Source organism: Hemicordylus capensis, chromosome 3 (assembly GCF_027244095.1).
Source record: "Hemicordylus capensis ecotype Gifberg chromosome 3, rHemCap1.1.pri, whole genome shotgun sequence".
Taxonomy (NCBI): Eukaryota; Metazoa; Chordata; class Lepidosauria; order Squamata; family Cordylidae; genus Hemicordylus; species Hemicordylus capensis.
In genome coordinates this window covers 215,704,129-215,716,943 of record NC_069659.1, presented here as the reverse complement: position 1 = coordinate 215,716,943, position 12,815 = coordinate 215,704,129, and the positions used below count along the sequence as shown (strand labels likewise).

General features: G+C 46.5%; 1 long non-coding RNA gene across 1 annotated transcript in view; it reads right to left on the bottom strand.

Annotated features, from left to right (window-relative positions):
* Window positions 1–1,030: 1,030 nt before the first annotated feature.
* The window catches only part of LOC128352404 (uncharacterized), a 61,392-nt gene continuing 49,607 nt past the window's right edge, over window positions 1,031–12,815 (bottom strand). Inside the window, exon 3 of the long non-coding RNA XR_008320384.1 lies at window positions 1,031–3,633. This is a non-coding gene — a long non-coding RNA (uncharacterized LOC128352404). The remainder of the gene's footprint in view (window positions 3,634–12,815) is intronic.

The window sequence follows — 12,815 nt, the reverse complement described above, 5'->3', positions numbered from 1 at the left end:
TAGGATGGTGGTGGGGCAATATCCAGACTAAACTGAACCATGGAGACCTGAGTTCAAATCCCCAATCAGCCATGAAACTCTCTGGGTGACTCTGGGCCAGTCACACATATCTCAGCCTAACCTACCTCATAGAGTTGTTGTGAGGATAAACATAACCATGTACACCACTCTGGGCTTCTTGGAGGACGAGCGGGATATAAATGAAATAAATAAATAAATAAGACTAGCAGACCAGGCACAGAACATCTGCGCCCTCTTCCCCCAGGCGTCTCTGACATCTGCCTGGCCCACTCCCCCTGCCCCATTTCTGACCGGTTTTCAAGCAGGCCCATCCCCTCCCCTTCTGCCGCTGCCTCCTCACCATGGCGGCTGGCCCACTGCTGCCTCCTCACTGCTGCTGCCTCCCCGCCGTGGCTGGGCCACCCCCGCCATCTCCCACCCCCGCCATCTCCCACCCCCGCCATCTCCCTGTCACCCCCCCCCCCACCATCTTCCCGCCACCGTGGCCAGGCCCACCACAGCAGCAGCCATCTCCCCGCCCCTGAGGCCGGGCCTGCCGCTGCAGCCGCCATCTCCCCACCATCTCCCCGCCCCTGAGGCCAGCCCGCCATCGCCACCTCCCCAACGTAACCAGGCCCGTCGCCGCCTTGCCTGCTTCTCCTTGCTGCCAACAGCAGCCAACCAGCACCCAGCCAATCAGGTGCCTCCCTCACCAGCACACATAGCCTTGCCACATCCCTATGCATGACTGGTGGCTGGGTAAGAGAATTAAGTATAATGATAGTCATGACTGAGTCCCATTGAAATTAATTAATTACTGGAATTTAAATTAATCATGACTAACTTGTCTCATTAATTTCAATGGGACTTTGTCAAGACTAACTAGTCTGGATGTTGCCCATTGTGTTTAGGTTTTTGAGGCACACCATCACTAAGAAGATAATAACATTATATTTATTATCACAGCTTAGAAACAGTATCTATTTTCTAGCAAAAGGGATAAATCAAATTCAGACACAACATGTTGAGTCTTGCCTATGTATATCTGAAAATCATATAATTTTATTTAAGTTGTGCTTTATTGAGTCAAAATAAACATGAGAGAGAAGAAAGTGTTCATTATATAACTTCACACTGGGTAAGACTGTGTTATCTAGAAAGGAACTTTCTTTGAGGAATATTTCAGTAGCCATGCTCATGGATGGTTCTCCTTCCATTTGATTTCCCCTTCATTTGCATTAATTTCCACAGCCCTCCAAATATTCAGATTAACCAAAGCAGCATCTTATTCATTCTTAATTACTCAGCCCAACCAACAAATCAGGGCAACACTCTTTAAGCCTATTCACAAGAGCAGCTAAATCTGGGTTAACTGCCTCTTACCAAGGGTTGCATACACATGTGAAACAAGGCAAATACCCCAAGCCCTGGTAGCTGAAATCTGTGTAACCCTGTTTCTAACCATCTCTCTCAACACAGGTTAGCAAAGAGCAGGGGCCCTGGTACCTAGGACTGCTGATTGTGTATCCGTTTTCCCCAGTGTTTTCAAGTCCTGGCAGCCAGCCACCATGTTTGTGTGAGAATGCTGCTGATCAAGGGGCTGCTAGCTGTGAATGTTACACTTTGCACAGCATTCTGTATGGTCATATACTAGCAATGGCCTGAATAGGGCTTTGTCTGCCTCTTGACCCCACGGCCAAGCAAAGCACAGTTCTGGAGAAAATAGAGTTTCCCACCTCCTGGCCATGTGGTGCATTATGGTAAGGTTCTCCCAATTCTCAGGGGATTTCCCTGAACCTAGCTCACTGCTGAGGTTCTCGACTGAGAGTGGGGGTTGCACTGCCCAACGGAAGCTCGGCTCACCTTTCCAGAATGGGCTAAGGACTCTCCCAAGCCCCAAACCACCCTCTTTTGATTGTGTACAAGCACCCACTGTTTTGATACATTGGTGTTGAAAATGGTAGCATAGCATCAAGTTCCTACTAGGGATGTGCAAACAGATTTGAAATCGAACCGATTTGGTTCGAAGGTTCAAATTCGGACCAAACAGGGCATTGCATTGGCAATGCTGGTCTGAGTTCAAACCAATTGAGCCAGGTTCAGTTCGAGCCGGTTCAAGTCAATTCAAAGGATCTGGAGGCCATTTTAGATGTTGTCCTCCATTTTGTGTGACTTGTGTTACTTGATTTCATTGCCTCAGCTCTTGCTTCCATGGTTGGTCAGATGAGTCTGGCTCTTTGGTAGGCTCTGCACTGTGCCAGTCCTTGAGAACTGGCATCCTATTGACTGGAGGGAGGGCAAAGGTGAGAACTCCCAAAGGAGGGAGTTTCAAATCCTGCCAAGCCTCTGACCTAGCAAAATCACTCTGATGGCAGTTGCTGCTTGGATTCCTTCTGGCCTGCTGTTTTTAGTGCGGCTGGTGTGGTGAGAGTCTGCCTGGCAGGCCTGGCTGTATTTTTGGTCCCAATCCCCTATTCGCTTCTGCCTATTTTTCTGCTCCCCATTTCCCCTGCTTTAAACCTGACTGACTCTGTGTGTGTTTGTTCTCTGCTGCAGCCCCCCCCCCCCAAGTGAGTGAGTGTCTGTCTGTCTGTCTCTCTCCCCTGGGCCAGGGGCCCAGGCCCTTTGGCCTAAGGCCTCTCTCTGGCCCATTTCCCTAACCTCCCCAAGGGGGAAGGATCTGCTGCTGATGTGGAGGGGGTGGCTCCCCCTCCAGTGAAGCTGGGCCCTTCTTCTTCCACACAGGTTGGAAGGGGGTAGGTGACAGCGGTGGGCAAGCACCAGCAGCCCTACTAGGTCCATCCTCACCCAAGAGGCCCAATAAGCTGCCCAGGGTGTCAGAGGCCATGCAGAGCAGTGATGTTTGGTGGCATTTTGAAGTCCCTCAAGATGCCCCAATCACTGCTCGCTGTGTCCACTGCAGGGCACAGGTCAGTTGGGGCAAGGATGCTAAGCATCTGGGGACGACCTCCATGTGGCGAAACATGAGAGGCCTCACCAGGAATTCCTTGACTCCGCTGGCAGCAATAGTGTGCCTCATGTGCCAGCGACTAGCACTGACAAGGGCAGTGTGCCAGCTTCCCTGAAACAGGGCACACTGCCAGTCATGCAGTGGATTCAGTCATTGGGCAAGAAGTGCCCCGATCATGTGGACCCACATCTCCTCACCCACTTCATAGGGGAGATGATAGCCACTGACGACCAGCCTTTTCAGGTGGTCAAAAACTCCAGCTTCTGCTGGATACTCCAGCTGCTAGCGCCCAACTACACCATCCCCTCAAGGACCACGTTCAGCTAGAACGTGGTTGGACCTTGGCTTGGTCGAGCAGCCGATGATGACTATATGTGCTCTGCTGTCACCACATGCCTGGGACCCTGTGTGGCCTCCAGCAAAGATGTGGAGGACTGGACACTCTGAGGCATTTCTTTCCCCACAGGCAAAATGCATGCATTGCACAGGAAGAGAAGAGCAGAAGAACCATGTGTTACTTTAAGTTCTCCTTCAGTATACTGGTGTGTTTTTGCCTTGCCCCTCGTTCTTTGCAGTTTTCATGCCAGGTTAGTTTTGCTGCCTTGCGCCATCTTGTTAGGTTTTGTTGGTTTGTGGCTGTTGTGTAGTCTGTGCTGTTGTTTCTGGGTTTTTTTAAAAATAAATTTTATTAGTTTTAAAAATACAAAGATACAAAGATACAAAGATACAAAGATGAGGGGGGAAAGAGAAAGTAATATAAGATCAAAAGAATAGGATGCATCTCCAAGCTTCCAATATCCAGGAATCAAAACAGTTTTGCATACTTATTTTGCAGCATTATTATCCACAAATAAAGTATAATCTTATCATCTAAGTTGTCTACTCCGACCAAATGTCCTTTTAAAGCAAAATCTAAAAGAAAAGGTATGATAACGAAAAAGTGGCAACTCTGTCAGTTTTGAGCTTCGAATTAGAACTGACTCTTGTTGGTTATTATATCAATCAGGTATCTAACATATTATCTACCAAAAAGTATTTAATGATTGCGTCAAGGCAAACTGAGAAGAGAAAGAAGAAGAAGAAATAATAATAATAATAATAATAATAATAATAATAATAATAATAAAAGAAAGCAATGGAATGAAGTAATCTGTAATTAAAAACTGTTTTTCTCTAACAATTGCTGTTGTTTGGTTTGGTCCCCTTGGCTTTGCAGTTGTGTGGGGACAGCAGCAGGTCTGTTTCTGTGGTGGTTTTTTTGTTTACTGTTGGTTGTCTTTTTAGTTGTGTCACTGTCTATTGGTATAGTGGGCTGCTAGGGGCACAAAACTGGGATGGGTGGTGGGCACCCAGGGGTGTCAAGCACCCACCGAACCCCAAAGCAATCAGACACTTCTGTGATTTTAGATTTTTCCAGTTTTTGCATTTCTCCCATAGGGAATAATGGTGATTTGAGGAGGCCCAGCCGACCCATTCTCCCCTTTAAGGGGGGTGTCAGGGCACCCCAAAGTGGGTCTGGGGGCATGGTGGGTCTTCTCTGCGTACTCTCTCACTATATATAGATATACTGTAGATATAGAAATAGAAATAGAAATAGAAATAGAAATAGAAATAGATATAGATATAGATATAGATATAGATATAGATATAGATATAGATATAGATATAGATATAGATATAGATATAGATATTCATAGGGATTCATTGAAAGAACTCATACAGCCACCAAGAATCCTTGTGTTTGGACTTACTGCTGTATGAGTTATCTCCATGAATCCCTATGAAGATCTTTTCATGCACATATATATATATGTCTACAGACCAGAGAAGCTACTCTTATAAAAATAGAGACTTAAAAGAGCATCAACTAAAAAAAAATTCCTGGGGAAAAAACACATGAACCTGACCGGCTTGGGGCTGCCTGGGGGGAGTTGTGGTACAACCTGCCATACCCCCAGACCCACTTTGAGTGCCCTGGCACCCCTCAAAGGGTGGGAATGGGGCTGCCTCAAATCCCCATTATTCTCTATGGAAGAAATGAAAAAAAAATGGAAAAAAAAATCTTTTAAAATCCATTAAATATCGCAGAAGTGTCCGATTGCTTTGGGGTTCAGTGGGTGATTGGTACCCCTGGGTTCCTACCACCCACTCTGGTTTTGTGACCCTAGGTGCTCTACATAGGGAGTAATGGGCCAGTTTGCGTCCCAGTTATACCCTATGTAGATATAATAGGGTTCATATTGGATTTGGATTTGAACCAAACCGGGGGGAGGGGGTTTGAGCAAAACCAAAACCGAACCTACCCATCCTTGTTCAAAGCTGGTTCAGATTTGAACCAAACTGGTCAATCTTTGTATACAATGAGCATACATACAACTTACCCAATGTTCTGATGTTAATATGCTGGTAATTGGTCTTTACCAGCAATCATGTGGATTGGGGGAAAAATGCATAGCATTCTTTCTGATATGTCAACTGAGTCTGTTTCTCAAGATCAATGACCTCAAAACAGTGGTACTTCTGTTGGTGACCTCCAGACTGGACTTCTATAATGCGCTCTAAGTGGGGCTGCCTTTGTACGTAGTCTGGAAACTTCAGTTGGTTCACAATGCAGCAGCCAGGTTGGTCTCCGGGTCATCTTGGAGAGACCACATTACTCCCTTGCTGAGGGAGCTACACTGGCTGCCAATTGGTTTCCGGGCAGAATACAAAGTGCTAGTTATAACTTATAAAGCCCTAAATGGCTTAGGCCCTGGGTATTTAAGAGAACATCTTCTTCATTATGTGCCACACCACCCCTTGAGGTCACTTGAGGAGGTCCGTCTCCAGATACCGCCAGCTCGTCTGGTGGCCACGCGGAGATGGGCCTTCTTGATTGCTGCCCCGAGATTGTGGAATGCGCTCCCTACTGAGAAGTGATCCTCCTCATCTCTATTTTTAAAAAACATCTGAAGACCCATCTTTTCACCCAAGCCTTTTCAGCTTTTTAAATTTGTAGGTTTTAATTTTATACTATTTTTAAATTGTTTAAATTTAAAAGTTTAAATTTAAACCTTTTATATTTGTTTTAACTGTTTTTATGTCATTGTTAACCTCCCAGAGATGAATGTTTGGGTGGTATACAAGTTAAATAAATAAATAAAGAAATAAATAATGGTGTCAGCAGGGCTAGCCCTAGAATTGGTTGTGCTTAGACAACTGCCAAGGGCCTGGACCCTCCACTGCTGATCCTTGACTACCTGTATCCATAGCCCTCATATGGTAGGATAATCACTTCTTGCTTTCTGTTCATATAGCCCTCAGGGTCTAATCAGTTCTTGCCTTCTTTCTCCCAGCCCATCAACAAATTAACATCATCACAGGCCTGGGGGGGAAACCTCCCATTTGTGTATGGGACAGATAGGAGAGAAGAGCAGGTGATGGAACACACCTTTTCACTCTCCTTTTAGTCCTTTTGGCACACATAGAAGGGATACAATAGAAAGGGGAGAGTTGGAAGAAGAAAGGGACACAGTACCTCCACCAGTTATGTCAGCAGAAGAAAAGGGGGAAAACAACAGTCCTTCAGCAATACTAAGATGAGCCCCCACAAACCTTAGGGGAGCCACCCACATTGAGGGTGGCTCAGAGGGCACTTTCCTGAGGGCCCCCTAAAACCTGGAGCTAGCTCCAGAAGTCAGAATATGGGGCAAACTGCATTGCATGTAATGTAGGAGGGAGAAGGAAGCCCAACACAGGGCTGTCATTTTCAGCAGCAACCCCATGTTTCTAATAATGTATAATTCTATCCACAGATTCTCAGTTCAGCAATTCTCTCCCTCCATTGTGGTGCATGTGTCAATACCAGAACCACATGGACATGGCTAGCCATGTGGGTCCTTCCCACGAGTCACCTGGCCAGAAAGAAGGTAAACTATCAGATGGGAAGGACACATGTGACTGGTCTTATCAACGTAGATTTCTTAGATACCTGTACTTTACTACTGTGGGATCTTGCTATAGGAAATTGCCTTACACATTGCTAGTGATGTGTGAACAGAGGCATAGATTGGAATAGTATCATTGCAGAGTAACTACACACTGCTGGAGCCAAATGAATGTTTAATAGTGGCAATGGTAACCTTCCTTTCATGTTAAATGAGCAATGTCATTTTATAGCAGGTGAAAATGTATCCCTTTCAGCAAATCATCAGCCTGAGCCTACAGCGATGACAGATGTACAGCAACCAAATGTCACTGATGGGATCTCATTAATAAAATCAATGAAATGCCATAGAGGAGATTTTTAATGATTAAGTTGCACACCAAAAGTATGAAATGCATGACATTTGCTATAGTGTATTCAAATAAGTTGCATATGTGGAAGCCTGAGAGGTGACTAGCATATACTAAAAACACATTCTTCTCTTATTGGAGTTCTTACAACAACCCTATAATGCCAGTATCCTCTACAGCAGCTGGGCAGCTGAGAGGGAGTAGTGCATTTAAAGCAGAGGTGAGATCTAGGGATGTGCACAGAACCGGCTGGCCCGGTCTGGTTTGAGTCTGGGTGGGTGGGTGCGCGAACCATTTCCCCCCCTCCAAATTTTTTTATGTCACTTACCCCCTCTGGGGGAGTTGTTGGAGGTGGAGGGGTCCGTGGAGGTTCCCCCTCCCCACGCCGGCCTCAATGCAGCCTGAACCAGCCCATTTGGCCAGCTCTTCGGCCCATTTGGGTCTTCCCCCTCAGTGTGGTGGCCATTTTGGAGGCTGCTGCACCTGTGCAATTGGCCTCCTAGAGGCCTTGTGGTGGGAGAGGGAACCTCTGTGGACCCCGCTGCCACCTCCAACAACTCCCCCGGAGGGGGTAAGTGACATTAAAAAAAAATTGGAGTAAAAAAAAGTCTGCGAACCCCCGAACAGTTGGGGGTGTGTGTGTTCGGTTCAACCCTGGACCATCAAACTGAACCAGCTCAATGTTGAACCTGTTCGATGTCGAACCAGTTTACACATCTCTAGTGAGATCTGAGCCAGGGAAGTCCTGATTTCTATCTCAGTTGATTAGCCACTACACTAAGTCATACATGTGTCCTTAGAAAGGCATGCTTAACTAATCTCTATCAAGTCAAAGTCTAGGCAGGAGGGACACTATAGAAACAGAGTTAGTAATAGTTCCAGAGCAGTAGGCCTTAGCTTTTGATTCAACCAGAAGTTGAGAGGGCTTGCTAAAAAGGACATGATTCAAGGAGCTCAGAAATTCTTTAGTCCCAGAGATGCTAAAATGATGGACATAATGACTAGCACATAAAAATTACTACAATGTTGCACACTGAAATCCTGATTGACATCCTGGAGCAGATGTTCAGAATCTGTATATTTATTTCTCCTAGGTGTATCTGTCGATAATCCCATGCGTGGCAACTATCATGAGAGCAGCTGCCTGGTGATAGTGATGGGGATGGGAGACAATGGCAGTGGCGGGCTGGCCTGGCCCTGGCCCAGCTGCCGGTTGGCTGGAGGCGGCAGCCACCAGAGGACATGGTGATGGGCCGGCCTTGCCCTCTCCGTTGGTTAAGGAAGCAGGAGGTGGGCCAGCCTCTCTCTGGCCTGGCTGCCAGTTGGCCAGAGGAGGCGGTGGTGGGCCAGCCTGGCTCAGCCACCCACCATGAGGAGGAGGCGGCGGCAGGCTGGCCTGTCCCTGGCCCAGCCTCTGGTTGGCTGGAGGAGGTGGCGGCAGGCCGGCCTGGCTTGGCCACCCACCGTGATGAGGAGGTGGTGGCAGGAGATGGTAGTGGGCCGGCATGGCCCTGGCCCAGCCGCCGGTTGGCTGGAGGTGGCGGAGGCAGGCAGGCCTGGCCCAGCCACCCACCTGAAGGAGGAGGTGAGAGGAGGCAGTGGCGGGCCAGCTTGGCCCAGCCGACTGCCGTGAGAAGGAGGTGGGAGGAAGTGATGGACTGTCTGGGCCTGGGCGCCAGGAAGAGTGGGTAGGAGGAGGCCAGAAAGCATGGGGTAGGGGGGAGAGGAAGTGGGCCGGCCAGCTGGCCCAACAGAAATCGTGGGGGGGGGGCAAGAAGTGGGCGGCAGAGGAGAGGGGGAGCAACCAGCCAGTCAGAAAGCCAGGCATGCCAGCATTTTGGGGGAGGGGAAAACAGTGGTGGTGGGTGAGCCGGCCAGAGGCACATATGCTCTGTGCCCGGCCCAGATATTAAGGATGAAAGTTGGAAGGCAGGGGAAAATCTGCAACAGACTTTAATGAACTTCAGTGAAATTTGTGCTGCTTTGCAAGCTCCTCAGGTAAAGCTCAACACACATAAAACCTGTGGACTGTGTATGCATGTACAGATAGGTACACCCATACAATTATTCACACATTATGTTCAACAGATGTATAGTAGTACACTTCTTTTCTGTACCCTGCAACTGAGGTAGTCTGTATGCACATTCACTTTTCAACTGAACCTGTGTACAGTCATTCATACAAAACCATATACCTGTGCACACGTACAACATTATTAGGCTGTTCTCACATGCAGCCATACCTAGGCTAGAGAAGCCCAGCCTGGGTTAGGCTGTCTGTGAGAACTACTGGGATTGGACCCAATTCTGGTGGGGCAGTGCTGCCTAGCCCTGCTTTGTAGCCCGGCTGTTAGCCGAGGTTAAGGGAGTGAGTGCTCTCTTAACCCAGGCTACCAGATCTTGTGTTTGCTCAGGATGTGTTTAGCCCAAGCAGACACAGAGATCGGCGCCTAGAGTGCCCATCTCTTGGGGGAATTCCCCAAAGCATTGTGGGATCTCAGGAGGCAGGTATGCATCATCCCGGCTACAGGGAGGGACGCAGAACAGATCATCTGGGAGCATGATCCACACTCCCAGCAACATGGAATCAGTCATCTGGGAGTAAGGTGAGCTTAACAAGCCTCTCCCTCACACCCACCATCCCACCCAACCCGCAGGGCTTAAGTCCACTGTGGTGGGCAGCTCGTTGAAAGTGTTAACTCAGTGCACATGACATCAGCTGTGAAAAAGGCTAATTCCATGCTAGGGATAATTAGAAAGGGGATTGAAAACAAAAATATGTTACTATTATAATACCCTAATACAAATCTATGGTGTGGCCACATTTGAAGTACTGCATGCAGTTCTGGTCACCACATCTTAAGAAGGACATTGTAGAACTGGAAAAGGTGCAGAAGAAGGGCAAGCAAGCAGATTAGGGGCCTGGAGCACCTTCCTTGTGAAGCAAGGCTACAGCATTTGGGGCTTTGTAATTTGGAAAACAGGAGACTGCAGGGGGACACGATAGAGGTTTATAAAATTGTGCATGGTGTAGACAGGGTGTACAGAGAGAAATTTTTCTCCCCGTCTCACAGTACTAGAACCAGAGGTCATCCCATGAATCTGAAGACCAGGAAATTTACGACCAGCAAAAGGATGTACCTTTTCACACAGCACATAATTAATCTATGGAATTCTCTGCCACAGGATGTGGTGATGGCCACTAGCTTAGATGGCTTTAAAAGGGGCTTAGACAAATTCATGGAGAACAGATAAATGTCTACTAGTCTGGTGGATTAAGATGCCTCTGAACACCAGTTGCAGGGGAGCAACAGCAAACGAGAGCGCATGCCCTCACCGCATGCCTGTGGGCTTCTCAAAGGCATCTGGTGGACGACTGTGTGTAACGGGATGCTGGACTACATATGCCTTTGGCCTGATCCAGCACGGCTGTTCTTGTGGAATCTGGTGGATCATGAACAAAGTAAAAAATAGAAAAAGAACAGGTTTAGGGCTGAGAGAGTTAGGGCCGGTCCTCAAGAGGCCAGTGGGATGTATGAAGGAGCCCTCTACGCCCCTGCTGATGTCTCCACCTTAGGGAATATCACCTTTACTTGCAAAGGGGAATCCTCACTGGATTTCCCTTTACAAGTATATCCCCCAAACCAGTTCAGCCTGGTATGATGGCCAAACCGGACCAGACCCAGTTTCAATTAGGATCTGGATCAGATTTGAACTGAACCAGCCAAACCAGGTCCGTGCACACCCCTATTTACTAGCATTTTTAACCCTAGCACTATATTTTAGTCCAGTCATAATGTAGCTTTACTACTCTGGCTCTTTGCAAACCAGGTTATTATTTCCTACTCTGCAGATTCCAGTGTCAATTATGTAACACATTCTCATTTAAAGTTAAATTGTGAGTGGGTGGAGTAGATTGTAAATGATAGAGTAAAGTGATTTTCTTGTTCCATTAGCTGGAACACTATTTAAATGAGAGATTAAAATGCTGGTGCTCATCTCTGTGTTTTGAAGTAACTACATGTTGATTAGTGCTTCAGATCTCTAACTCTTCACATGTTACTTTCACATGCATGAGGCACACACCATGTGTCATTTGCACCATTTCCTTATCCTGCAGCCTACTTACAACCTGCCTACACTTTTCTTATTAGGTATCAGCAGCAGGTACATGTTAAGGTTCATATTAAGGTTCATATTACTACCAACTCTGCTGTGGCTGGGGAGCACTGGGGCGGGGGAGGCAAGAACATACCTGCCTGGGCTAGGGCTCGTTGTGAGAACCATCTCAACTCTTGCGGAGCCAGTGCATGCTGGAATGTGGTCTGCTTAACCCACATTTAGTAAAAGCTTCAGATGCAGCTCCAAGATGCATGGGATCTCTTTCATGATGTTTTTCCACAATGCCAAGGACCATTGCTACTGGGGATGATGGGAATTGTATTCCATCACCATCTGGGAACTCAAGTTTGAGAGTCCCTGAATTAGGGCAAATCATAGGTATCTTGTTGATGGACCCCATAAAAATGAATGCATTGTTCACGGGCAGCCACATGGGAACACATCACAGAATAATGTCTCATGTGCATATAGGGGATGCATCTGAAAGATACAGTACCTAATTATACTTGTGTTTCAATGTTTTGGACAATAGTGGGACTGGAGGCAATGGAATGCCTAGTTGGACCTGGATAAACCAAGGCATTCAAACCTCCTAATCCTTTGATTCTGTACAGAAAGAAGGTTCTGGACCCAGTCCATTTTTGTCACATTCATCTGAGTGGAACATTCTATTGTTATGTTGATGATTGCTTTATATTCAAAACAGAACACTTGCCTGTCTCATTTCAACATCACAACTCCTCTAAATAGTTTGAAATGACAGGGAAATGCATGCACTTAATCACTTGATATGAAAGTGGGCATATAATCAACTTGATTTGATCCAAGCTACAGAAGCACTAACATACAAGGGTGTTGGGTATGTGTAGAATTGATATTTTTGTGTGTGTATAACCTAATTTGAGATTTATGGAATATTCTGTCTGTAAGATTATGAGAGTTTGTCCGTACATTTTGGGGCATGTTTTTCAAGCACTGTGTAAGAATTCATATGTGTACCAAAGTAAGTGAAAATGAAACAGCTACACCAGCATAACACATTAGTTCTAAAGAAACCAATATCCTAAAATTTCTTATTAATCTAACAGTATTAAATATGTGGGAAATGCAAGAGCTGAGGAACCGGCAGCTTGACTTGCACCCTCACTAAAGCTCTTTATGAAGCTCTTTATGTCAAAAAGAGATGTTGACATATTAATCTAGATTCTCTCCTCTTGTCAGAGGTTTGTTTTTAATTTCTCTGAAATATAGCTTGTCACATACATTTTTTGCCAGCTTCTCTGATATGATGTTCCACTGATAGTTGGATTTGGAGTGTAATTGATGTAATAGTTTTGCTGAGCATATCCAAGTGAAGATATTAAAACTGTCTAAGGTCTGGTTTATACAGTCAGCAGAAACACATTGTAGGCCTTTTCCTAGACTGTATCACTTCAGGCTGAAGGTG